Genomic DNA, 25,126 nt, shown 5'->3' on the forward strand with positions numbered 1-25,126 from the left:
AATACTTCAGCTAGTACAATATGCAGATGTGTTCTATAATGACACTCACTAAATAATATGGTTCAATCTTATCTGAGTAGAGTCCAGTGATAAGCAGGACTAAAATTTTCAAAGGCATTCAAAACTTAATGGGAGATGAGTAGTATGTAATTCTTCTTCAGCCCATTTGAAAATCTCAAGCTTGATACTTGCTGTTTATTGATCACAATCTGTAGCATACCTGAAGTTAGACCATTAAATTACATGGTCAAATGAAATATTTGTTAATACCCTATTAAAAACAGAAAGAGCTAGGATTTCGAGTAAGAACTATTCCTACCACACTTAGTACATTGATCTCAACAGTAACTGATCATAACGTATTTTTAAAAATTGAGCAACTCTGACGTGAAAAAGAAGTCCACAAAGGAGTCTGATCCTGTAAGCATACCTCACACATGTACTTCTACTGCACTCAGAAAGCACAAGTGCTCATGAGAGCAAGGAACTTTGGCACTCACATATGGAGGGCTCACTTCCTTGGAAACTACAGCCTTATTCCTGACTGCAGGGACAATTAAAGTAATGTAAATTTCTGGATATGACCTTTTTGTAGCAACAATTAGAATAAACTCTAGAAGCATGTTGGAGGGGAGAGAGGTGTGCAGTTTTCCCTCCTGATTAACATCTAACTGCAATGCATGTCCAGGATGCTGATACTGACACACAGGGTAATAACACCTGTTGCATCTTTTAGAAAAGGGAAATGATCCAAATGCCTTATAGCACTGCATTGCTAGGAGTCTTGGTCTTTAACCGTTTGGGCTATATCTGAACCTGTATCTGGAAGCGAAGGCTTCTATATTACACAAGGAATAAATTTCAAGGCCAATTCAGTACTGAACTTCCAAAGTTTTGTTGCTGCAGGTCAATAAAATCACTTTGTGTAACATTCATTTGTTTCTGTACAAAATAAAGTGAATGTCACACTTTTTTGTCACACCATTTTTATTTAACAGGGTTTTTTTCTATACCCATTAGTTAAAAAAGTTATAACAAGGCAAATCATTTATAAAAATGAAAAATGCTGTACTCCTTGAGCAAGGAAAGGAGAGTCTAAATAAAATGTCCCTGCTCTTAAATTAATGGAACCATCTTACATTTAATAGATAGTTATGTAAGCACTCCAAGATCATTAATGAAGAAGTGCAGAATCACAATTTACAGCTGAAGGGCAAAACTGCTAAAAAAGCATTTCAGAATCATGTCATCGAGTGATACAGTCTGGGAAAATAAATGTAAGAATCATTGCTCTCTGATATCATAATTAAATGTACACAGTACATGACAAGGAGAAAGGACAACAAAGATCATTAAAACTTTACTTGCAATCTAAGATGCAGGACTAATCAAGCAGATGTACTAGAAAAGGGTCAAGCTTATAAACAAGAAGCACTTTCATTTTACTAAAAAGAATTTTAAAAATACATTTTTTTGGTCACCATTCCAATTTTGAATAAGAGTAATGGTTAATAGTTATTATTTATAAAGATACTTAATTTGTGTGCAACATCCCCAAATGTACCATTGGCCAGTTCACCTGCTACATTGTGATATGTCACATTTCTGCCTCCTAGAATCACTGCAGCAGTTCAGTTTACCTTTGTAAGTCCAGCTCCCACTTGCCATCCAGACACTAATACACACGTTCCTAGCCTTCTTCCTAAAAAATCTGGTAGAGCAGATTTGCCCAGGCTTTCTTAAGTAATGCAATAACTGATCTTTTAAGATACAATGGAACTTGCAGAATTAGCGTTGGAGCCACTGGATATTATTCTTCAGAACTAATGGAGACAGCCAAGGTCCCAGAGCTGGGAAATGACAAACCATATTACCTATTTTGAAGAGAAAAAATAAAAACCAGCCAACCCACCAGAGGAATTACAGAACAAAGAATTCAAATTCAAATTGCCAAGTTAGCTAGCAAAGCAGTCAGTTTGCAACCTGCTACAAAGGCATGCTGAAAGGTGGGTGATAAACAATAGAAATAGGAATTGTCAAAGACAAAGCATGTCTATGGCATAAATATTATTGAACATGGGCCTCCTGCTCAGTGCTATTGCTACCACTCAATCCCTTAGTACAATCAGGCTGCCTTAAGACATTTTCACATGTGCCAGCAATTACAATCGTCACTTTTTATCAGATTTCAGGAGGAACAATCTACCGGTCTAATTCCTCATTGTTTCCCAGCACTTGGGCAGAAAAACTTCATTTTGGTAATGTCCCTTTGTACCACTCAAACATTTTACAACATTAGACCGCCTTGCATTTGTCAAATACTAGGCTTTACATTGCATACTGAGTACATTAAAAAGACTTACAACATATAAGAGAAGATGGAACATAGATCTAGCACACTTGTACTGGAATATTCCTATATAGGAATTAGGTCTACAATCTCATCAGTTACAAAAACAGTTTAAGAACCAATTGCTAGGCTTTGATTTGCATGTTTTAGGAAGGTCATTTGCCTGCCACTTACAAGTAGATTCTCATGTTGAAAATCTAACAATAAAAAGAGATTCCTCTTTGCTTCCACAGGACATGGATCTAGAAACCAGCAAACACAGAAACACGTAGAAAGTCAGGTTTATAAGGAAACACAAAAAAAAGGATTCCCTGTTTACTTCAGCCCTAAAGTACTTGGATAAATAATGAATTCATCTATTCCAGAATACATCACAAAGATACAGAAAATAAATAACTTTCTCCATTTTAACAAACAACTATATATAACTTTGAAAAAATCCAACAGTCATTTTTAAAGCTCCTTCTTTACATGAACATACATGCCATTTTATGAACAATCAGACAAACCATTTTACTTTTGCTTCTTTGTTACCAATAGCTTGTTTTCTGGCATATCATAGCTTCCTATATACGCCACAAGTAAATTCTGTATGTCTGGTCTCAGTCTGGTCTAGGGACTCAGATCCTAACTCTTGCTGTGCTGATACATATGATGGAATACAGCATATAGAGAGGACTTTTTGCAAACTGATGGAGGAAAAACAATTTTTGTGCTTCTTAAAAGCAAGTAAGGCAGATCATCCCAGACATAAGCAAGGTCAGAAAACAGGAGGAACACAGATACCTTACTACGCTACTAAGAAGTGCAAATTCAACTAGGCAGACGTATGCTGCTGCTATCTTAACATCTTTTACCCCATTCCACAAGCAGTGAGTGACTGACCTCCTTGCAAGGACTAGAGCATTTCCTCTGTAATTCTACAAAACAGAAATGCTTTCTACTACTGGAATCGGGTCTGTATCACCTGACTATAAAAGTCACAGCAGCATTTCTTACTGCTATTCAGAAATTTTCTGGTTGTTATAAATTCATTTTGCAGACCTCACTTCTTTTAGCTATCCTGTATTCAATGAGAATATATAAAATGTGCAGAGATATGTATGCTTATCACTTATTTTAATACAAAATAATAATAATTCTTTCTAATGTGACATAAAATAATAGGCTAGAATAGTTAAAGCTGATTAGAATGGCAAATAATACAATAATCATAAGAATGCGTGCTTGGTTTTCTTACCATTAGTGCTGCATCTCTTTCAAAAACTATATGGTGACATGTTTGTAAAAATGTATCCATTGTTGATTTCTTTTTTTACTTTTATAATTACTCTCATCCTATACTTTATTTTTCTTAAAATATTATGCCTTTGCTATTAAAAACCAGATTTACTTCTGAACATTCGTCTGTATTTTCTGAATTATGATTCTAATCAAATACAAGGTATTGCCAGAATCCCCAGTTAATATTAAATTATTTTAAAATGTTCATCTGTGGGACAAAAGTAAGACCTTTGAAAGCTCTTGCTTCAAAGTGGAGTCACATGGTAAAACTGCTAGCTCTTCCTTATCCACCAGGCAAGCAAAGAAGCAGCAGAAATAACACTAAAATGACCATGAGTCCCACACATTGGTTGCCTTCCGTAAGTACTCAGAAGTATGTTCACAGTATGAAGGAATCCAAAAAATAATTACTTTATAGTATTGGAACAGAAATCTAAGGAAATCTACAGAATTTGTCAAGTCCAGACCAGAGCTCCAGATATGCAGAGCTACCAAGAACACAATAAAAAAAAAAGGGGGAGGTGGGGGGATGGGAGGGTGTCTGTGTATATAGATTTCACACTAAAATGGGGGGGGGGGGTTATTCCTTATGAAATTATCCTTTAAATCCTAAGCCATGATTAAAATTTGGATCCAGTGTGAAATGCCATGCATAACTCTGAAATACATTTTCATATTCCGTACAATCAGACAGTTGGAACAGATATACAAGACTCCTCTAAATGGATTGTGCTTCTGAAGCTCTGTTAGAATAAACTTTACATTTATTTTCATCAACATGGCAGGCTTGTCTCATTATCCAGATTCATATTTGTTTTCCAGAGGATTTCAATTTTAAGTATTTGGTAGCCAACTCTGAAAAAAGAAAAAGTGCATTCATCACTCCCTTAATATAGATATATGACAGCCTGAGGTGTAATAAAGCTTATATTGCCTCCAGTTTAGGAAGACTCTATTAATAACAGGTGGCAGAGCTATAAGTTAGATATATGTATTTTCCCAAACGATTGTCAGCCAAAACTTTATATAATATTACACATAAAAGAACTGTGTCCTGATATCTTTACTAAGGTTGCAAAGTCAAGTGCTATTCAAGCATTAGGAGTCCCTTTTGCATGTGCATTATGATAAGGTCCTTAATTTCATGATCCACAAGAGCCCCGTCTCCCTCACTGCACCAAGCTGTCGGTGTTCACCTTATGAATTTTGTTTTCTCCTTTTTCAGTGTCTTATCCCAGGACTTGACTACCACACAGTCCTCATGCTCTGAGCTGAAGATGGAATTAAAAATTTACTTCATGGGACTCATCACAACAGTATCAGATGTTCAGTAGGGTCCCACTTTCAGACATCTTGGATCTCATCTTCAGAGTGTTCAGCATTCTGCTAACATTTTATATGCTTTTAAACAAAAGCTTCAATCTGCCGCAGAAATCTAAAGATCAGTTGTAGCTCTGAATCCTCAGCATTTCTGCATATCAGTCATCAAAATTCCAAGTCAGGCATCCAAAAATACTGAACACCTCTGCAAACACTTTTACATAAATGAACTATCATCAAAAAGAAACTCTGTGGAACTGCTGTGGGCAATTTTCGAATAGTCTAACTATGTAACCATTCTCTTCCTGCAATTCTCATCATCATTTGCTATGTACCTTCTAGCTTTTGCAAAAAATGGAGGAGTCTTGACTGCAATCTCTTTCACCATAAACTCTGAATCTCTTGTACTGAATGGGGCAGCAATTTCTCAAAAACATGTACATGATTGTGCAACTGAAGACCATTACGCTATGTATATATGTAGAAGCCAATTTGCATACACCGTGCAGCTGATGTGCAAACTATAAACCACTTGACTTCGCAACTCCAACAGTGTTCTTTTAATGCTTTGTGGAGTAGTTGGGGGGGGGAGTGGTATCACTTAGGATGCTAGAAAGAACAAACAGAAAAAAAGTGTAAGACTGCCCTCATGATTTATTGCACTGACAGTCCAGAGTTTTCAACAGGCACAGCACCTTTTGATGCCCCACATACACGCAGGCAACCATTATCATTTCCATTATAAGAAGGCAGAATTCATGGCCTTGCCTTTGTGTTAGATGTGCCCAAATCAAACTTCAGGCTTCCACAGTCCTCGGAATAAAACTGCCACTTCAAGTCACCTATAACATCAAAGAAATGTAGTTCTGTATCTAAACAGATAGACTTATCTTAAGATAATCAAAGGTATTTTTTTTACTGCTTTATTTTCTTTGACATATATGAGTTATACTGAAATCAAGTTTTATTTGTCGTAGTGATATGAATTCAGTAGAACTAGCTCCACACATGGAATCCAATCCAAAACCCAAGACCTGAAGCAATTTCTTCATTTATTTTTGTCTACTCTTGTATAAATGACCTGAAATACTACATCATATAAATTCTTACATTACACTAGTGATGAGCTGGCTTCTTCCAACTATATAACTGGTAATCATGAAGTGTATTTCTACTAGCTGTTGTTATTATTATATTAAATCATCGAACTAAGATCTGTCATATAATAGGACAACAAAACTTGGAAGACATCAGAGGACTTTTTTGTTCCTGGATACGTATTTGCTTATCACATTCATTGCAGACATAGATGTACAGAAGAAATAATAAACGAAGAATCATAATTGAAAGCAACAGAGATGTACAGAAGAAATAATAAATGAAGAGTCATAATTGGAAGCAACAGAGACTCCTGAATGCTTTAATGAATTTCCAGTGTACTGGAAGATACTTCAGTTGTTGGCTAACAGAAACAGAGAGTAATCACAAGCATAACTTCACCAACACTGAAATATGTGTAAGGACAATAAAACTATATATATTCTTTTGTTCAACATCTTTGATGGAGAACTATCATTTAGAAATAATACATAATAGCTCTATAATGTGTAATATATAATTATGTAAATAATTAGTATAATCTTGAGATGAGATGAGGGCTATTAGTGGCAGTGGATACTTTGAACCTTGCACATTTAGTCAAAAAGACCAATGACATCCAATCAAACGTTTTTAAAATGAATTGCAACAAACAATGGCAGCACAGCTGCTATTAGAATTATAATTGAGTTTAGGAGGGAAACAGCAGCTGAATACAACGCAGATAATTACAGAGCAAGCTTTTGTTAACATTATCAGTAGGGTCATGATTCTGCAGATTGTGAACTTATTATGGTTGAACAAACTATTCTATTTTTATAACAGAGGTATATTTCTGCTTTTTGTACCAATAAAGTATATTCTGGCTACAAGATAGCTGATGACTTATTTATTTAAGCTACCCATTTAGGGAAATTATAAGCATTTACAAAATCTAAGATTACCATGGAAACCTTATTCTTAAACGCTGAGGATTATGGGAACAATTGGTTATACAATTGGATGGGTAAATAACAAGCCTCTGAGTATGACAAAGACTGCAGCTACGAAATTACATTAAGCAATTTATCACTTTCAAGCTAATACACATTTTATGTTAACCCAGCACTGAAAGGAAAGGAATATACCTTCCATGGGTAAATAGCATGAAAAAAAAAAAATTTAAAACATAACATTTATGTTACGCAGACAGAAACTGCATTAATGCAAGTTCTTGTGGTCCTAACACCTAACCCAGGTATTAGTTACTTACAAAACCCAGGAGTGGGAATTACAAAAGTGATCTAAAATTTGTGTTTCCTATTGTGTGTTGACAAACCTTGGAGCAAAGGTTACCCATGTAGAAAAGACAAACAAATAAGAATTACCAAAGGATTCAAAGTCACTCCAAGCTTGCACCTTGGCACCACAGTCAGGCAATGCAAGATGCTTGACCATTCATAACCGCAAGTCAGGGTTCCAGAAATGGAAAGGACATCATTAAAATGCCAACCACATCACATGCTGTTTGCAATATTAATGTTATAATATCCTATTGTCATAATAACTGGTACTCTTTAAACAAACTGAAGAGTGTAGGTCTACCAAAGACATTATGATCACCATTATACTAGTAACCCCTTTAAGTCATTTAGCACAGACTCAGGATCTTTGGATTAAGAGAATACTGCTGACAACATAGGTCACTTCACTGACAAATCTAAATTTGTTAGGGACAAATGAGTAATCCTGCTTTAAAATCTCATTGACCTCGATGTGTAAATAAAGCAAGCAGAATGTGTCTGACTGGCAGCAAGCCATTACCACGCTATGTGCATTAAAAACACTAATATGTCAAAGTGATTTTAAAAATACGCTTTGATATTTTGACCTGCTGAAAATTCTGTTTTTGACCCTGCAACCTCCTAAAATAATATAACAAAAAAGTTTTTAACAATATTTTAACATTACTAAACATTTGCCCATGGCAAAGTCATTTGCAGGTTTTCCATTCCTGATTTTGAACCTTCTAAGGTCTTACTTCACCTGACTGTGGAAACAGTAAGCAAAAGCTTGTCCTGATTTGAAACTGGTTTTATTTCTGTTCCTTCAGGAAATCCATTCCTAGCCTAAATACAAAGAAACTTAATTTCATCATTATTACGATGGAACTCAAATGTGCTTCAGTAAGGTTCAAGAATGGTGTCATTTGTCCAGTTCATTTTAAGGAATCTGGAAAAGAGGAAGTATCAGCCAGGAATAAAAACAGGCCCTTCTGCTCATATGCACAGCTTGTTACAGTCTCTCTACTTGAAGATTAGCTCTCGTCACATGTCAGCAGAAATCTGAATCACCTTTCAAATTTTATAAAAAGTAGTGTTGATAATTTACTAAAACTTTCCTAATACTCTCTTCCTCTTTGCAGCAGGAGTAAATGCATGGATGTATACCTAGAAACTTAAGAGACAGAATCAAATGGAGGCAAAACAAACTTGCAGGTTTTCAAAAGCGTATTATAATGGTGACTATACATGCCAACATCTGTCAAGAGTTACGACAGTAGAATCTAAGTATATCCCAATTTTCACTCTATTGACAAAGGAAATTTCAGGAGAAAAATTGACTAATATCATCTGTACCCTAACTGTAGATAGCACATTTGGTATCCTGCAGAGTTAAGATCCCTGACTTCAAGTGGCCACCATTATTTTCAAGTCTACCCTGGTTAAGGACCACCTTCTGAAAAGGATTCTAAAAATAAAAAGGTTGTAGTCCTGGACTTCCCTGTTGTAGGTAAATTCAGGAATACTCTTTGGAAATTAATTGTTTTTCTAATTTATCTTTTAAAAAGTAATGTTTGTTACAGCTGAAGAGCAGCCTGAATGAAGATATTAAATTTTTAGGATTTCCATATCTAGTAAATGTAAGGAATTGTGAAAATAACTAATGTAGTAACATGTATTTTCTGAATATTTCAGAGAATTGGTGTGATTCAGATGTGAATGAGGCAATGGCATATAAAATATGAAGCTAACATTTTTCTAAAGGTCGTTAGCAAATATAGATTTTTAGCACCTTTTTACTGGAATATCTGGAAGCTTTCCTCAAGATTATCAGATTTCATTAAGGCAAGAGCGCTGGGGACCTGTCCCTACAAAGCAAGGCCTGCTTTCCTAATCAACCCCTATAGTCATCATTTCACAGTTTGCCACTTCAAGGACTTGAGGCCTAACAGAAAATCAACAACGTCGCCTTTTAGCAAGAATTTTTTTCTACTAATCTAAAAGTAAAGACTGTTGCTATGATTGTATATGTTTTTACGACCACCACTGAAGTCCGTGATTCAAAGCAACAAACAACCTAGAGTTGCACTGTTTTCCAATTTCACTAGATCTTACTCTAATGTAAGACTGATATTTTTGAATACTTTAACATACAAGGGCCTCTGAGAGAAATATGATGCTCACCTAGCAATTAAAACAGCTAGCTTTGAACATCTTTAATGCCCTTTTCTCTCCAGTTGGTTATGGTTTTTACGTTCTTGAACGATAATAACAATTTCAAATACTTTGCACAGTGTTGGAGTGTCTACCAGAGGCAATAAACTGCTCAAACCAAACCCTCTTCACTCCTGTCACACCTCTTAGCATCTTCTCCATAGTACCATCATAAAACAGCAGAGCATTCAAAGAGACTTCTCAAAAATTCTCCTACTGAAATACCTTCTACTTTTATATGATAGCCTGATTCAAAGTGCAAATGTTTCCTGTTTACACTGACTACAGTTATGAAAAAATTAACAGAAATTCAGCATTTCAATAAGAAAGTCATTTTCAAAAGAACAAACAGGTGCACTTTTTTTCCCTACAAAAAAGAGAAAAATAATCAGTCTTGCTAACTAAATAGCTTGTAAAACTTAATCTGCTATAGTAGAAACATGCACAGCAGCTAACGGACTTCTTGGTAGAGGCTAAAGTGTCTGGAAAGAGAATCCACGCATTGGCAGGCTCTACCTAACAGCTCACTGCCTACCTCAGCTGGTTTGACATCCCACCATCAAAGGATAGGTGAATACCACTTGTGTCATTAACAATGTTTTTTAAAATGTCTCTCTTCAGTTAAGAATGCAGGTTTAGGTGTCCCATTCTTGCAGAGATAAAAATCCACGATAAGAGTCAACAGAAGACAATTTCAGTGGAAAATTCTGGAGTTTTAGTTTTATTCTCTCCTTTTTCACTCTCTTTTTTGGAGGACTTTGAGGGGCCACGATTGAAAGGACTATCATATTGTGGATAATTTATATATGGAGCAAACCTACTGCCTTTTTGCACAACTGCAATGGATCTCCTGGGGCATGGCATCATCTACTAGCATCCCAACACTGGATGGTCAGGACACATACAGCATTTTGCTTGAAAAGGCATCAGTGAAAAATAATTTGGTCTTCAGAAATTTCATTACCATGAATGCATGATTTCTAATAATGCAGGAGGGACAAAAACCAAGTCTGAATTCCTTTGCTATTGTGGAAATCAAAAATAGATTTACTGATAAGCAGAATAGGTTTGCTGTGAAATAACTAACACATGATTAAACATGGAAGCCTTCTTAGTGCAATCTGACAGAATGATTTTTCAGCTGAAACCCAAGTTTACTCCTTCTTTTCCTCCTGAATAGCAGTTAGCACTCATTATTTAATCGATCAAGAGGTCATATCTGCAATTTCCTTTCTTTTATTGATGAGAGTTTTCTTTCCATAGTAATGTAATTGATACTCCACAAAGTGGTTAAGAGCAAAGCCTGGAAGTTGAACCTCCCTGATCATTGTACCATACTGCCACTGAGCCCTCAATGGATGCAGTGGTCTGCAAAGCACATTTGAAGAAGAAGGACTTGTGTCTGGAAGTCTTACAGTACACAACTGAAACCGAAGTAACTAGCGATAGGATGAGAGGAAATGGCCTCAAGTTGTGTCAGGGAGGTTTAGATTGGATATTAGGAAACTTTTCTTTACTGAAAGAGTGGTCAGGCAGTGGAACAGGCTGCCCAGGGAAGTGGTTGAGTCACCATCCCTGGAGGTGTTCAGAAAAAGTGCAGATGTGGCACTTTGGGATATGGTTTAGTAGGCATGGAGGTGTTGCGGTGATGGTTGGACTTGATGATCTTAGAGGTCTTTTCCAACCTATGATTCTATGATTCTACTAGAGTAAGGAGATACAGTACAGTACAATAATATTTGCCACTTTATTATCTTAAAACTTTTATGAATATTAATCAGTCAACAACTTTAGTATCCCAAGAGGTGGGATAACACCTACTGTAAGCAATATTGTGTTGTATTATGTGATCTATAACTCCACATATAATATATAATTTAAAAATAGTTACTAATAACGTTGAATTCTATTCCAATTCTCATCCTACCTTCAGCTGCATGGAGTTGCAGCTCAGAAACTCAAATATATTTAGGTATGCAACTTCCATTGATAGTAGTGCAGGTGATGCAGACAACCTTTAAGAATCTGAAGTGAAATTCTTTCATAACACGCATTAAAGGACAGGAACCGCACTGTTTCCCTTTCTCTTTTTCTCCGTTTTATTTCCCAATGGGTAAATCATGTGGCAGTTTTCAAAATTATTTTTCATTGCTTGATTTTATGTCTGCCGTGCTTCACATGTTTGATATTGAGGCAAGGCTAATGAGATGCAGCTTGCATTTGGAATTGGAAGTGGAGATGCTTAAGATGGTTCCTAGATCCTGTGGGTATATGGTAGACATTGCCAGAATATACAAGGGATTAAATGATGCTTATCAAAACTCAGTGTATTCTAATTTTCTCTATCTGTGCAAGTTTGCGGGGTTCACAACACAGTAGAGGTATTGCCGGCATTTCATATACACTAGCTACCCAAACTCAGGGTCAAATCCTAAAATACTTCTTGAGGTAAAACTCTCAAGTAGTTGACTAATGTTTTGGCTGTGGTAGCACATCGTAAGTTTTCACCTTATGCAATGATTATATATGAGCCATCACTGTAGTCTTGTATGGAATCAAGGATGCTTGATTGATTTGTTTAATGCTGTTAAGGTGTTTCCATTTAAAAATACTTCTAAGAATTGTAGCTGTAATTAAAGGCAGGACAATGGTTGCCTCTCCCCATAGAGCCGTGTAAGATTAATTGGATCAGTAAAAAGAAACTTCCAAGTCCTCTGACTCGCATTTTGTAAGAGATTTCTAAACTGAATGTGTGCTAAAAAGAGATATGAGAGAGAAAACTGTTAACACAAGTAAAACATCTGATTAGGCCACAGGAAAACAGAATCCACACAGTCAGAATCCACTTCTACTGATGATCTCTTGCGTGACTGTTGGTAAAACCCTAATTTCTCCATTACTCCATATTCTGGTGGTAAAATAGACATAAAAAGTCATCTTTCTTCAGGGAAGTATTGTTGAATTCAATAGTGCTTGTGAGGCATTCACAAACTATTAATATGTAGGGGTGGATGAATCAGATTTTCCTCGACATTTTTTTCCCCTCTCATGATTGAGAGCTAAGCTACTTCATCCAGGAAATTTATTTATGCCTGGAAGCTCTCAGAAGGCTTGATTTACAATGTGAGTGTGGCTGAATGTAGTGCAGTTCTCAGTTATGAAGCATACTGACCAAGGAAGTCACTGCAGTTGAAGAAAGAATTAACTGCTCTGTTCGAGGGTTTCATAAACTAATTTGTTATTACTGTTGCTCCACAGAGCCCCAGATTTCCAGCACAATCTCTTTCTGAATGTATTGTCTGCTAGGAACTCGAAAGCTGTGTTACTGAATGATGAATCTGTTCTTTGCTATATAATAATGCGCTTAAAACAATATGCTGGGAGCTCTAAGGCATTTATTTACCGTCGTGGGTTAATCTCATCTGGGGAGGTATAGAAACTCCATCATGAGTGCTACAGTATATAAGCTAATTGCCAGGATAAAACCAGATGAATAATTACTTAACTTCAGAATGAGGCCTGGGGGAATTTTTGTTTAATAAAGGTTTAATTCACCAGTGATAATGAATGCAGTCTCACATACTACTGAACAACACCATTAGCATAACGGCTAAGATACTAAAACTATAATTAGAACAAACCAGAAATGTTAATTACAGCCACGAAGGTACCAAACAAAAAGGGAGTTTTCCTTTACCTATCAAATGGGTTCCTGCCTGTATAGCTTTAGTAATCCCTGTGAATGGGTCATCAATTCTGCTCGAGAGACTGACAGGCAGAAATTAAAAACTGAGGCTTCCTTTGCCTTTTGATTCCAGAGAGGACTGCGATTTACACAGGAGACTTAAATAGTTAGAGTACAGGTGAGGGCAGTAAAGACTGTACCTCTAATTATAAAGCTTAAAAATTAAGCCCCCATGTATCTGAATCCCACACTTCAATTCCTTTTCTCAAAAAGGCAGGCCCATCACGTCAGCTCAGGAATATTACATCTCTTCCAAGTTTAATTACTATCGCCAGGATGTACTTGCTATACACAGCACCGTGTAGCTGGACAAGGAAACGTGGCAGCCTGTTGGTGAGGCAGCTGCTGAGAAGTTTACTGATAACAAGCAGCTTCATTTCCGGCACTAACAACAACAATAACAAAAGCTCTTTGTACATAAAAATTTGCACAAACTCTTATATCTTGCTTAAATGAAATCTGTGAGATGTCCTCAAGGAAGAACACTCTTTTGTGCCGTTTCTGCTGTGCATTTTCTCTGATCTCATGCTACACAAATATTAAATTTATAGATTCAAGAAGTCATAAGTTATAAAATATGAGAACTAATGTTGCATTTTTTCCCCCCTTACAGGGGAAAAATAAGTCCTTACAGGACTTACTCTGTGCATAAAATGGACACTAACTGAATTGGGAGCTATTCAGTTTTTCTTTTTATCTTCATCCTCCTATGTCTGAATCTAGAGCTTATTTAGCATACATCATCAAAACCCTGCACTGAATACAAAATTACCATTTTCTTCATAGGCTTTTTTGTGGTTTTCTCAGATTTTTTGTGGTGCTCTCAGCTCTCACTATAATTAATCTATTCTCCCAGTACCTCTAAGAAATCATGTAATTGATGCACAGAGAGATGAAGGCCACTTTGCTAAATATTCACTAATTTGGGTGCCTGCTTTGATACAACTAAGTATTCTAGCGGGGGGAAGAAGCTGCAATTTACATAGCAGTGCACACATTTAACTTGTACTTTAGACACGAGCTGTTAGTATGTCCGTAACAGAAAATATCTGTAGAAAATCTGTGAAAAATCTGATTGAAGAAATCTGCTGATGATTCTATTACAACATGGTGGTGAAGGTAGGACAGGAACCCAGTCCTTTGAAGTGGCACTCAGTCACCTGAACCATGAGACTAACACTTCCACCCAACAGTTCTGCACCTTGCACACTGCAATTTCTACAACAAATGAACAGGCAATCGAAAAAAGGGTAGGAAGGAACCGACAGAAATAATAATAATCTGAGAAACTAGAGATATTTTGGTTATTGTGTTTTCTAAATTCCTTGCAAACTGGAGAACCTGGGGGCAGATTTTGGTGGAAAAGACACTTGCACTGTTCATCTAACACCATTGCCATTAAAGCTAATGAAGGCTGACTTAAATACCTAAACCTGAATCACATTCACAAACCTGGCAGGGAATAAACCTGCCTCATGATGGAGACAGTCAGTGGCTGTTCTGTGAGCATGGGCTGACAGGTAGCTACAGAAAGGAGAACTGAGTAGCAAATGCAGCACTTTCACTAAGATGTCCAGGAGAGGGGCCAGTGAAAGTGCTTTCTGTTCTGTAACAGCACTGATGCTAAAGCACTGATTGGCTAAACCACCTTAGGGGAAGGAGGCTCAAAGTCCATCTGTTTGACTAGATCTCTCACCACCTGGCTATACAGAATACGATACCTTTCCTGTTTAAGCTGGACAACCTCAGTAAAAAATATTCAAGATTCATTAGATGAAACTGTGGAAGAAACAAAACCCCAGCACCATGACATGACTTTTTAATGCAGTAAACAGGATACTCCTGTGTGTGGCAAGAAACCTGGGTTATGTTTCTGTTCATGCGCTTAATCCAGTGAAACATGAAATGCATAACAGTTATTAAGTACACACCAGAAACCAAACGCCTCTTCTTCCTAGCCCTAGCTGATTAGATTCCTGCTGCTCCTAAATCTGTGTATCTAGTCAAGTGATTCATGGAGTACTTAATGCCCAGCAGAACAATTTCAACAGGTAATACAGTTCAACCCACCCAACCAGCCTATATCACAACAATTATGAGATTAATCCAAGAGACTGGAAACACAGATTTGAATCTTCTCAGGTTAGGTAAAGCATTGGAACTTGAAATATCATGTCCCAGGCAAAAAAAAAAAAAAAAGTATATTGACTTGATAAAAGGAAAAATTTATTGACCTTGAGGGCAGTTAAGGAGGGGAACAGCCTGCCCAGGAAGGTTGTGCAGTTTCCATTCCTGCAGGTTTTCGAGATCATACTGGATTACACACTGATCAACCTCGTATGACCTCACAGTTAAGCCTTCTTTCAGCAGGAGGCGGAACCAGAGAACTCCCGAGGTTCCTTCCAACCTGAATTAATCTATGTTCTCACAGGAAAAGTGAGTGGTGCCCTTCCTCACCAGTTACTCTGTGGAAAAAGCAACAGTTGAAACCATGCCTTAGGAGGACCTCAAAACTACCTGCAGTAGACTAGGAACGCTTACCAGACAGAGTCCTCCACTCTTACCCATATGTTTCATTCTTCCACAATGTCCAGAGAAGTCCAGGCAATTTCCACATATAGTTCTTGTAACAGATATTTATCTTCTTCTTTTATCACAGTAATTTTGGTATTAAAGACACGTTAGCCTTACTGGACGGTAAGAATATTTCTGTCTAAGTTGATTTTTACATTTCACAAAAGACTAGTTTTTAATTTTGGACAGAGGTGACCTATTAGGCTAAACTGCCCACACCATCAGAATGCTGTGCAACTTTAACAAATTCAATTCACTCTGTTTAAATTATGATGCATGAAGCTAAACAATCTTCTAGTATGAATTTGTCTTTCATGCAAAGTAAGGTTTTCTAGCAAAAAAAAATGCTGTAAAACTAACAAAAAAGAACAAAGGAACAGCTGTAAGTCAAGAGTTCTTATGCCAACACACTGTTCAGCTGGGTTCCACATTCATTTCCATCCCCTACATCATGCTGATTATAAACTTCGATGCAGTTCTAATGTTTTCATTTAATGCATTTTTTCCATATTTTAAATTCATTGTATTTAGTGAACATTCAGTTTGAAACATGCAATATCAAAAGAAACCCCCACAGGTGCAGGGAATTTGAATAATCAGGTCCACATTATCCATGAACCTCAATCCGCTGAAGTCTCCCTGGGACCATTTTAAATGTGCAAAGGAAAAAATTGTCCAAATTATTCTAAACAATTGTGAGATAACAGATGAAATAAGGCAGATGATTAAAATACTGATACTTATATTATAGTAATGCCTTCAGTCCCCCACAGAGACACAAGCCCTATTATGCCAGGCTCTGCACAAGCACACAGGATGGTGCTCTGCCCCGGGGAATTTACAGTCCAAACCTTGATTTCCCTTCAACATCCATATCGTAATACCAGCTCAGGAATAGTCAAAATTCTGTGCTGGGAAGAAACAAAAATATGAAACAACTCTTCAGGTTGCCTAGTAAGACTATAGCAAAACTGGGCGTAATTCCCAAGCTTCTGCAGTTCTGTTTTTGTGCCCTGCTTCCCAGACCTGACTGTAAACTAATCCTTTTGTATATTCTTCTGCCATCCATGCTAGCTAAGCACTGGCTGGCTGCAATACATTTTCCAGCTTTGTAGGGGCTCCCATTTTCCTCAGACTACTGCTGTGTGTCAGAATCACTTATGCTACTGCATTCTCTACACTGCTTCGTAATTTTAGCATGGCTCTTTTACTTTCTTTTTGGTAATATTGTAAGTTTTCAAAATCACAGGTTGGCCTACCATTATCCGACGATGTCTTCTAAGGCACTACTATATTCCAAAGATTAAGACCAAATGGGGTATGCAAAATGAAGAATGTGGTGCACACTCTTTTAATAAATACATCTTCTACGCTCAGATTGCACAATTCATTTGATGTATTGTTGAAATACAGCCGATGACTGAAGGTAGACCAAACAGCTGAAGAACAGCTTTCTCCTAAAAACTGTCATAGTCTCAAAAAAGTGGCATAAAATAAAAGTTGTCATTTAACTGAAACCTTCAAAACTATCGTTGGTATGTCGTATGACATACATGCTGATGCAACTGTTGAAGATACAGGTGGAAAATCAATAGCAGAAGATCTGCAAGCATCCATACCTATATTACAAACTTGACTGACATCTTGGAAGTGGAATATTTAAGCAGTGTCTCTTGACAATTTTACCCACGGGCCTCAAAGTGCTCCCAGTTTCATATCTGTTATAACTGCATAATCAAATCTGACTATTTTGTGCAATGGCAATTTTTATTTTACCTATTTAAATTTTTTTAAAAATTAAAATTCCTCTTACTGAACTGGGTGGAAAAGAGAAAGATTTTACTACATTATAACAGATACGGCCTTGATTATGGCAATGAATTAAGTCTTTGTAAGCAAGCACTGCTTTATTAAGGTGAAGCAATACTATGCATCCCAATCTTTTGCAATCAGCTAAAGGCTTTATAAGTTAAAATACCAAGTAGACGTTTAGTCAAACTGGATATGAACTAAAAGTCATCCGTATAGCGCACGTGTCCTTCTCTGCATCCATATCATGGAAAAAAGTAGCAAAGGTGCAGAAAAATACCTGATGATACACCATGTTCCTTATTTATTAGAAAAGCTGCTTTAGATATGGCTAAACCATTATGTTTTACCTGGTGTATTATTGCAGTATATCCAATAACTGAATATAGCACGTGCCCAGTTTACCTGTAATGTAATAAATAACTCTCTCTTTTTTTGGCTGGGTAAGTAATGACACAAACAGCTAATTTCCTAACTCTCTACCTATAAGCCAGGATATATCTGTTGGTTTTTAACCATGTCAGGCCCTTGCCATTTTTATTTACTCAATATGCGAAATAATTCCATTTACACAGTACATTTTGTTGTAACTTTTTCTTAGACTTTTTCAGCACTTTTTGTTTGGGGATTCAGGAGGAAGAGTTAGGATGGTAAGGACTTTTGGCTCAGAATTATTTCATAACAAGCAAGAATAGAATACTACCATTTCTCTCTTATCTCTATATTCATTTTATTACACAAGACACTCTCTTTGGCTCGGTACTACTACTTAAAGCAGGTTCCTAAATATGGATTTAAAAGTCTAAATTTAGGCTTTTGAATCTGAATTTTGTTTGCCTGCAGGGTACCCAAGCTCAAACTCACCCTTAGTATAAGGGAGTGCAGTTTCTCTGGCTTCACTTTTACAATCAGTGAATAAGTTTATTCAGTCTTGAAAATGTACTTTACCAGCTGTCAACACAATTTTTTGGTTGTGATGTTTTTATAATGAAGCTTTGCCACCTTCCACTAATTTCCAGGTAAGCCCAACCTTTTCTTAGAACTACCAAAAGCTTTACAATTAGCTGTTGTTGGTTCGTTTCTTTTCAGCAATGCATCTTGGATCTATACTGATTGCTGAGCTTTGGAAATAGACTGAACATGTATTTATTGACTAATCAGAAATACAGTAAAAGTAGAAAGACACAGCAATATTTAAAATCTAGCTGATTACCCTTTGGAGGCAGATGACTAACAGCTTACCTCAGCAAAGCAAAATTTGCTGCCAAAGGTTTCTTCATAGAAATAATCCTTATTTATTATCCAAGTTCACAGCTGTATACACTGCAGGCAGTAACTAAAAAGACTTAAAAAGTACTATGCTAAAAAAACAAACCCCAAAGTTACGTGACTGTGATGCTTATTAAAGGTCCAATCCTTCCTCATTAAAACCAAAAGGAGAGAGGTTCTGCCAATGAGTTTAGTAGCAAAGGAAGTCATATCAGGCAAAATATTCAGACAAATTCATAAAGCTGCATTCTGCTCATTAGCAGTAAAAGTGCGATTCTCTGGCATGAACAGGGGAAGTGTTAAACAGCTCCAAGAATTCTTAGGTTACTCAGTAATGTCCTTTCTTGAAATAATAGGGCAACAATAAAAGCTATTTTCTGCCCCCAGTGCACACACGCAGCCCCAGCTGTCCAAACTCTAGTGTTTCTTTCAGAAAAAAAGTGATTATACACAGCTGTTGTAATAGCTCTTTCGGGGCTAAATCAGTAATTTTACATGGAACAGTATTTTTATAAGACCTATTAAAATCTCACTTATTATTAATAATCATTATTCAGTTTCATAAAATGTATAGAATAAGATGAGATGAAGAGAGTAATATTCAGTAAGCAATTCAACCACTTAACATTGTTTGCCTGGAGGGAAGAACACAGTGAAATATCCTATTATTCCTCTCCTACCATGCACCTCATCTTCCCCTCACATGGCTTTTACTTGCCCTTCCTATGCTGCAGTCTGCAACGTTTTCGTACAGCTTGCAGGAGTCAAATATGAAACTGCGCAAGGTTAGGTGACAAGATACCAACTAGTGATTTAAAAGAGACTGAAATTAAGTAGAATCAAGGATTCTAACCCTTTCCTCTCATATCACTACTACAGAAAACAATTGTCTTTAGACAAAAAAATCTGATCCCATTTTTCCTGATACTGTGGTTAGGAAGGATATTGTAAAGGACACCTGTGGTGGGTGCCTGATCCAGCAGTTGACCCTCTTCATTGCTGACTGTCTCATAACTCAGCTGTTTCACAACGACCAAGCCAAAACATGAAAGCTGGGTGCACTAATGAATAGTGTCCCCTGTACCCTGCACACAGCTTATGGCCCTGTCAGGACTGGGAAGTGGACTCTGCCACTTAAGATCCACCTGCTGGAGCCAGTGAGAAAGAGAAGAATGGAATGATCAGGAGTCTGGAAGAGCAAAAAAGCCTCTGACATGAACTGAAGAACAGAAAGTGTTGGCAGACTGAGTATGGAAACAAAATTCAGCGTAAGGAAGCCATCTTGGACACCTTTGTCAGTTCCTAGAGGTTAAACCTGGTGAGAGCTTTAAAGCTTCCATGCCATAAGGTCTCCCAGAAAGTGAGCCATCTGAGGGCTGATGACTCAGTCCACTCAGAGATCCCACAGAGAGCTCTGCATGAGTTAGCAGGCTGACATATTACCATGCAGCAATACCAGCTCAGCTCCCAGAAGCATGATGAGATTTAGGTTAAGTCTGAACTAATTAGCCATGTCTCTCAGCAAGGCTAATTAGTCCAGGTTTTGCAATATGCTGGCATGGTGGTATTGTCCTTGTTCAAGAGCTAGCCCTGCAGTGGCATAACCCATACTCCATCATGCAGCAAAAGCAACCTCTGAAGTAACATACACTCAAGACATTTAAAATTTTACAAGTTCAAACTAACATTACAAACCATACTAAAAAAAAAAAAATACAGGAATCAGTGCAGGTTGTGAATGAGAGATGCTGGGTGTATCACAAGAGAAATGTGTCATATCAGGATTACCACAACAGGAATCAGTAGCTTATGAGGCATTTGTTTCCAGGCACAGCCTGGAAGCCATTCACCCGCGAGCCCTCTGTATAACTAGAATTAGACATGTGAGAAACACACTGGTATAACTGTGCATGCCCTGTGCTTACCCATGCCACATCAGTCCAATAACTCAAATAATTTAGATATAATCATTGCTGGGAGCAGGTCCCCAGTGGGTACCATTTCGCACCATGCCAGAGAACTGCCTGGAATCCCTGGGGCAGATGGAGACGCTCAATTCGAGTTCAATGTTTTCAAGTTACTGAGATATCTATCTCTTTATTATTGTACTGATCTGCCATCCTGTTCCTTCACTCCAGTTCTCTTTCCTACCAATTTTCCAGTTCAGGTTTTCTCTCAGCCTAGTTTTTCTGCTCTCTCCAATACACTTCCTGCCTATGTTTATAGCGGTCAAGAAGGCATTCGGTCCCATAACTCAATATGTTGTAGTGGCAGCTGCAAAATGCTGTTCAGAAGTTTATGCCCAGTTTTCAGACCTTTTGGTCATGTCTCTGATGAATCACAAACCTCCTTAGTTTCTTACACAGGAAGCCATTGGTGAACCCTAGCAAGACTTTGCAGTTGCCTACACAGCAGCAGTACGCTTCCAAACCTGTGGATATGCCAGGAATTTTTAACCCTTTCTATGAATTTCCTGGTTATTTCAGTTGCACTTTTGTTTTTGTATAGACAGTGTGGTGATTTCTTGTGTATAAGTAAATTTCATATAGTATACATGCTTCATTTGCTTACTCAGTTTTACTCTGGCTAAATATAGAACAGCTCAGGTAAAGAATACTTTCTATATTACAGTACACATATAGAAAAAACACATTCCTCAAGGGAAGAACACATTAATTGTTGAAGTAATTCTGAGCATTTTTTTTTCCCAGTAGAATTCTGGAGTACAAAACATCTACTTTGTAAATGTGTTGCTCAACAAGCATATGCATTTCAAGTATATATGTTTTCTTAAAAGGTAACTATAAACAAAAAAACTCTGGGAAAATAAATTCACATTTGCCTATTCTGTTATTATAAATTATGTGATCTTTCCAAACAGAAGCACTGGAATAAATAAACTAATTTTCCAAAATTATTCTAGTATATTCAATTACAGGTTTTAATTATTTTGGAGAAATAATTCACAGTGTTAATGAAAGAGGCAGTAGTTAGAATCATGGCAGAGTATGGGTTTCATGTTTCTGCATTCCATAAGCCTTATTAGAAATGTAAATCAAATATTTGATGAATACAAAGAGCCTATTGGGACATTAAAATGAATATTACTATTGTGACTCTGAGAATCAGGTTGAAGTCAGTTAAGGTAAGTGGATTTCAGTGCCAAATGGAACATTAGGTCTTTTAAAGAGGCATCTAGAGTATTGTCCAGTATTAAATATGAAAAAAATTAAATATGAAAAAAGTAGATTTTTAAATAACACTCAGGTTGTGACATGAACCTACAAAAGACACCAGAATTTCAAAGCTTCAGCTGTTACTTCATACAAATTAATGCCATCTCCCATGTTGATAAAAATTAAGGGTGGTGGGGAAGATGTAGATGGCATATGGAAGTTAATTATGAGTCTCATATGTTATGCCCTAATAATTCAACGTTACAATTAATGAGAACATTGCCACTGCTTTTGAAGAGAGCAAGTCCTAATGTTGGCCCTGGATAATATCGTAAGATATGATTTTGTATTTACTGTTTTACAAAAGCATCCAAACTCACCATATTCTACAAAGGGCATTTTGATAGCCTGAAAGGTTAAACAGCTTTCAGTAATTAAGCCAGTTCTACATATTTATATTTCATACAGTATATAGTATTTTGAAAACTGTGCAATTTATTCTTTCTAGGACATACTATGCCTTAGAGAAGGGGTAAATGGATAACATAGATGAGCTACATCTCCTAAGGCAACAGACAAAGGCTGTGTCAGTGAAATAGCTATTACATGTGTTACTCCATCTCAGGTTTTCCACAGAGCACCATGGCCTGCTAATTCTTGTGAACTTTAAGAAAGCATCTACCTTAATTCTATGTTCATTTAAAAGAATGGGGGAATTACACCACCTAGAAAAAGTATAAAAATTCCATGTACTTTACTACCACCTAATTGAGGTATACAAACAAACACTATCAGGAGTCTTGGGGTGCAAACATAACTATATGCCTTCAGAATTGTTTAGGCTGTGGATGAAGTCTGAAGATGAATTAGGAACATGTTTGCATTTGACAGAGCCAAAGGTTCTAAACAGCAATCCACTAAAACTTAATGAAATTTCTACCTTTAAATGCAACAGAAGATGAGCTACTATGCCAAATTTTTCACTGTTTGGCTGAAATTTCGTGCAGGTGATAGTTCTTGTGAAATTTTAATAATGTATGAGCTGAACTCAGAAGAACAAAATAATTTCATATTGTTCCAAGTTGAACTTTTGTACTTTTTCTACCAAAAAGTCAATTTATCTATTAGGATTCATATTCAGAGAATTTTGGGTAGCTATCTCCATTTTCTACATTCTTCCCTTTCCCTGTCATTTCTATAATTACATCTGTGGCCAGTACATTTCATGAGCTATTATGTTAAGGTATCACTGACAATGCATTTAATAACAGAAAATGTACATGTAGATTTCCTCTGCATGAGGTATTGCTCTACTACTCCATACTCAAGGGCAGGGAAGAACCAGTGTAATAAGCACAATTTTTCTGAATGTTTTGATAAAAGGCCTAATTCTGCCCTGGTTGATTGATGGTCCCCGGTTTTCAAGGGTATCAAACCGCAATCTGTCACACATTCCAAACAGCTCTATGAGCTTTTGAAAATCGCACTTTTTCCATGTACAGATGTTCCATATGAAATTGGAAATATAAAAGCAGTGGCTTGCATTTAAGAAACACAAGTTTACATGTAGCAATGGCTTCTTGGTCATTTATGAAAGTAAAAATTTCTTTTCCTATATCATTATTGTCAGCAGATTTGTTTTCAAGGAAGCATAGGATCAAGCTGTGAAAGTCTAAATAACTTCTAATTGTTACCCAGGTGCAATTTTATCTTAAAATGGTAAAGACTTCATGTCATGACAGACAGCAAAATTAGTAAAAATTCAATTTCTGTTCTGGATTATGCACAACCAAAACAGTTGGTTCCCACTAATTCCTCTACAGTGAGATTCTTTCCTGACTCCTCATTGGAAGAAAGGTCTGGAAAAAAGCAGGCCTGAAACTGTTAATAAAGCAGAATATTGTCAAAATACTATTTCATAATAGATTTCCAATTTTCTCCTTGACCTGGAAATATTGATGAAATTGATAAATCTTCATAAATATCAGCATTTTCCAGAGACTTTCCTGCAATTGTTTCTACAGAATTTAATGGAATGGATCATAAGTAAAGCTGTGTAACACATGTGCTCCTTTTATTCCAGAATAAAGACATTAATATAAACCTTAACTTTAAATTTTTAAGTTTTTATCTAGACCCTTTCTGTTACATTCAAATAGCTTTTCAGTACTGCAAAAAAAAAAATAGCATAAGCAGTTTTAGTAATTGTATTCATTATACTAGCATAAACTTTCAACTTAAGTTTTAGAGAGATTTAAACTAATATTATGAACCATTTTAAAAGGGATATAAGTGACTTCAGTCATTATTTAACTACTTTCACACAAATATTTAATTAATATGACAGTATTAGGCCAATACTTAGATAAGAGTTGCCCCTATGTCTTTGAACCTATGGCCAGGACCAATTATTTGGAGTGATGAGCTTAATTCGAATCAGTTTTTCTCTTGATGTCATTGGCCTCTAGATTAAATCCTACCAGTGAGGGCCTGTCTGTATATTTAGAAAACAATACACTTTGAAATATCTATTTAAGACTTAATAATTTAGTCTGGAATGTTTTCTAACAAAAGAGTTACAGATGTGTTATCTATCACTATATTAAACCACATATATCATGATTGCATGTTCTTTGATAAAAAACTAGGAAATCTAGATATAGGTATTAATTTATTAGTTTTTTTTAAATTTTCCATTTAAAATAAAACTTTTATTAATACAGAAATGCAAAAAATGATCATTTATTATAATTTTCAAAGTGGTAAAACTATATTAAGTGCAGTTTTTAGCTGATAGTGTTGACGACTTTCTTTAAGAAAACGCAGTCTGTTGATGGGCATCCTAAAGTATTCAGTCATCTACAACACAGAGATTTATTAGATGCTGTCTTGAACTGCAGCAGAGACATCTTGGATCTTATCCTCCACATATGTTCTAGAGACTTTGTTTCAAGAAGTTGGATGATTATCACAACATTATATAAAAGGTATCCAACGCAAGGGATGCAGTTTCAAACAATGGATT

General features: G+C 36.5%; 1 protein-coding gene across 1 annotated transcript in view; it reads right to left on the reverse strand.

Annotated features, from left to right (window-relative positions):
- The window catches only part of IQCM (IQ motif containing M), a 108,953-nt gene that overhangs the window by 23,709 nt on the left and 60,118 nt on the right, over positions 1-25,126 (reverse strand). The window lies entirely within an intron of this gene.

The sequence above is a fragment of the Opisthocomus hoazin genome, chromosome 5 (genome assembly GCF_030867145.1).
Source record: "Opisthocomus hoazin isolate bOpiHoa1 chromosome 5, bOpiHoa1.hap1, whole genome shotgun sequence".
Classification (NCBI taxonomy): Eukaryota; Metazoa; Chordata; class Aves; order Opisthocomiformes; family Opisthocomidae; genus Opisthocomus; species Opisthocomus hoazin.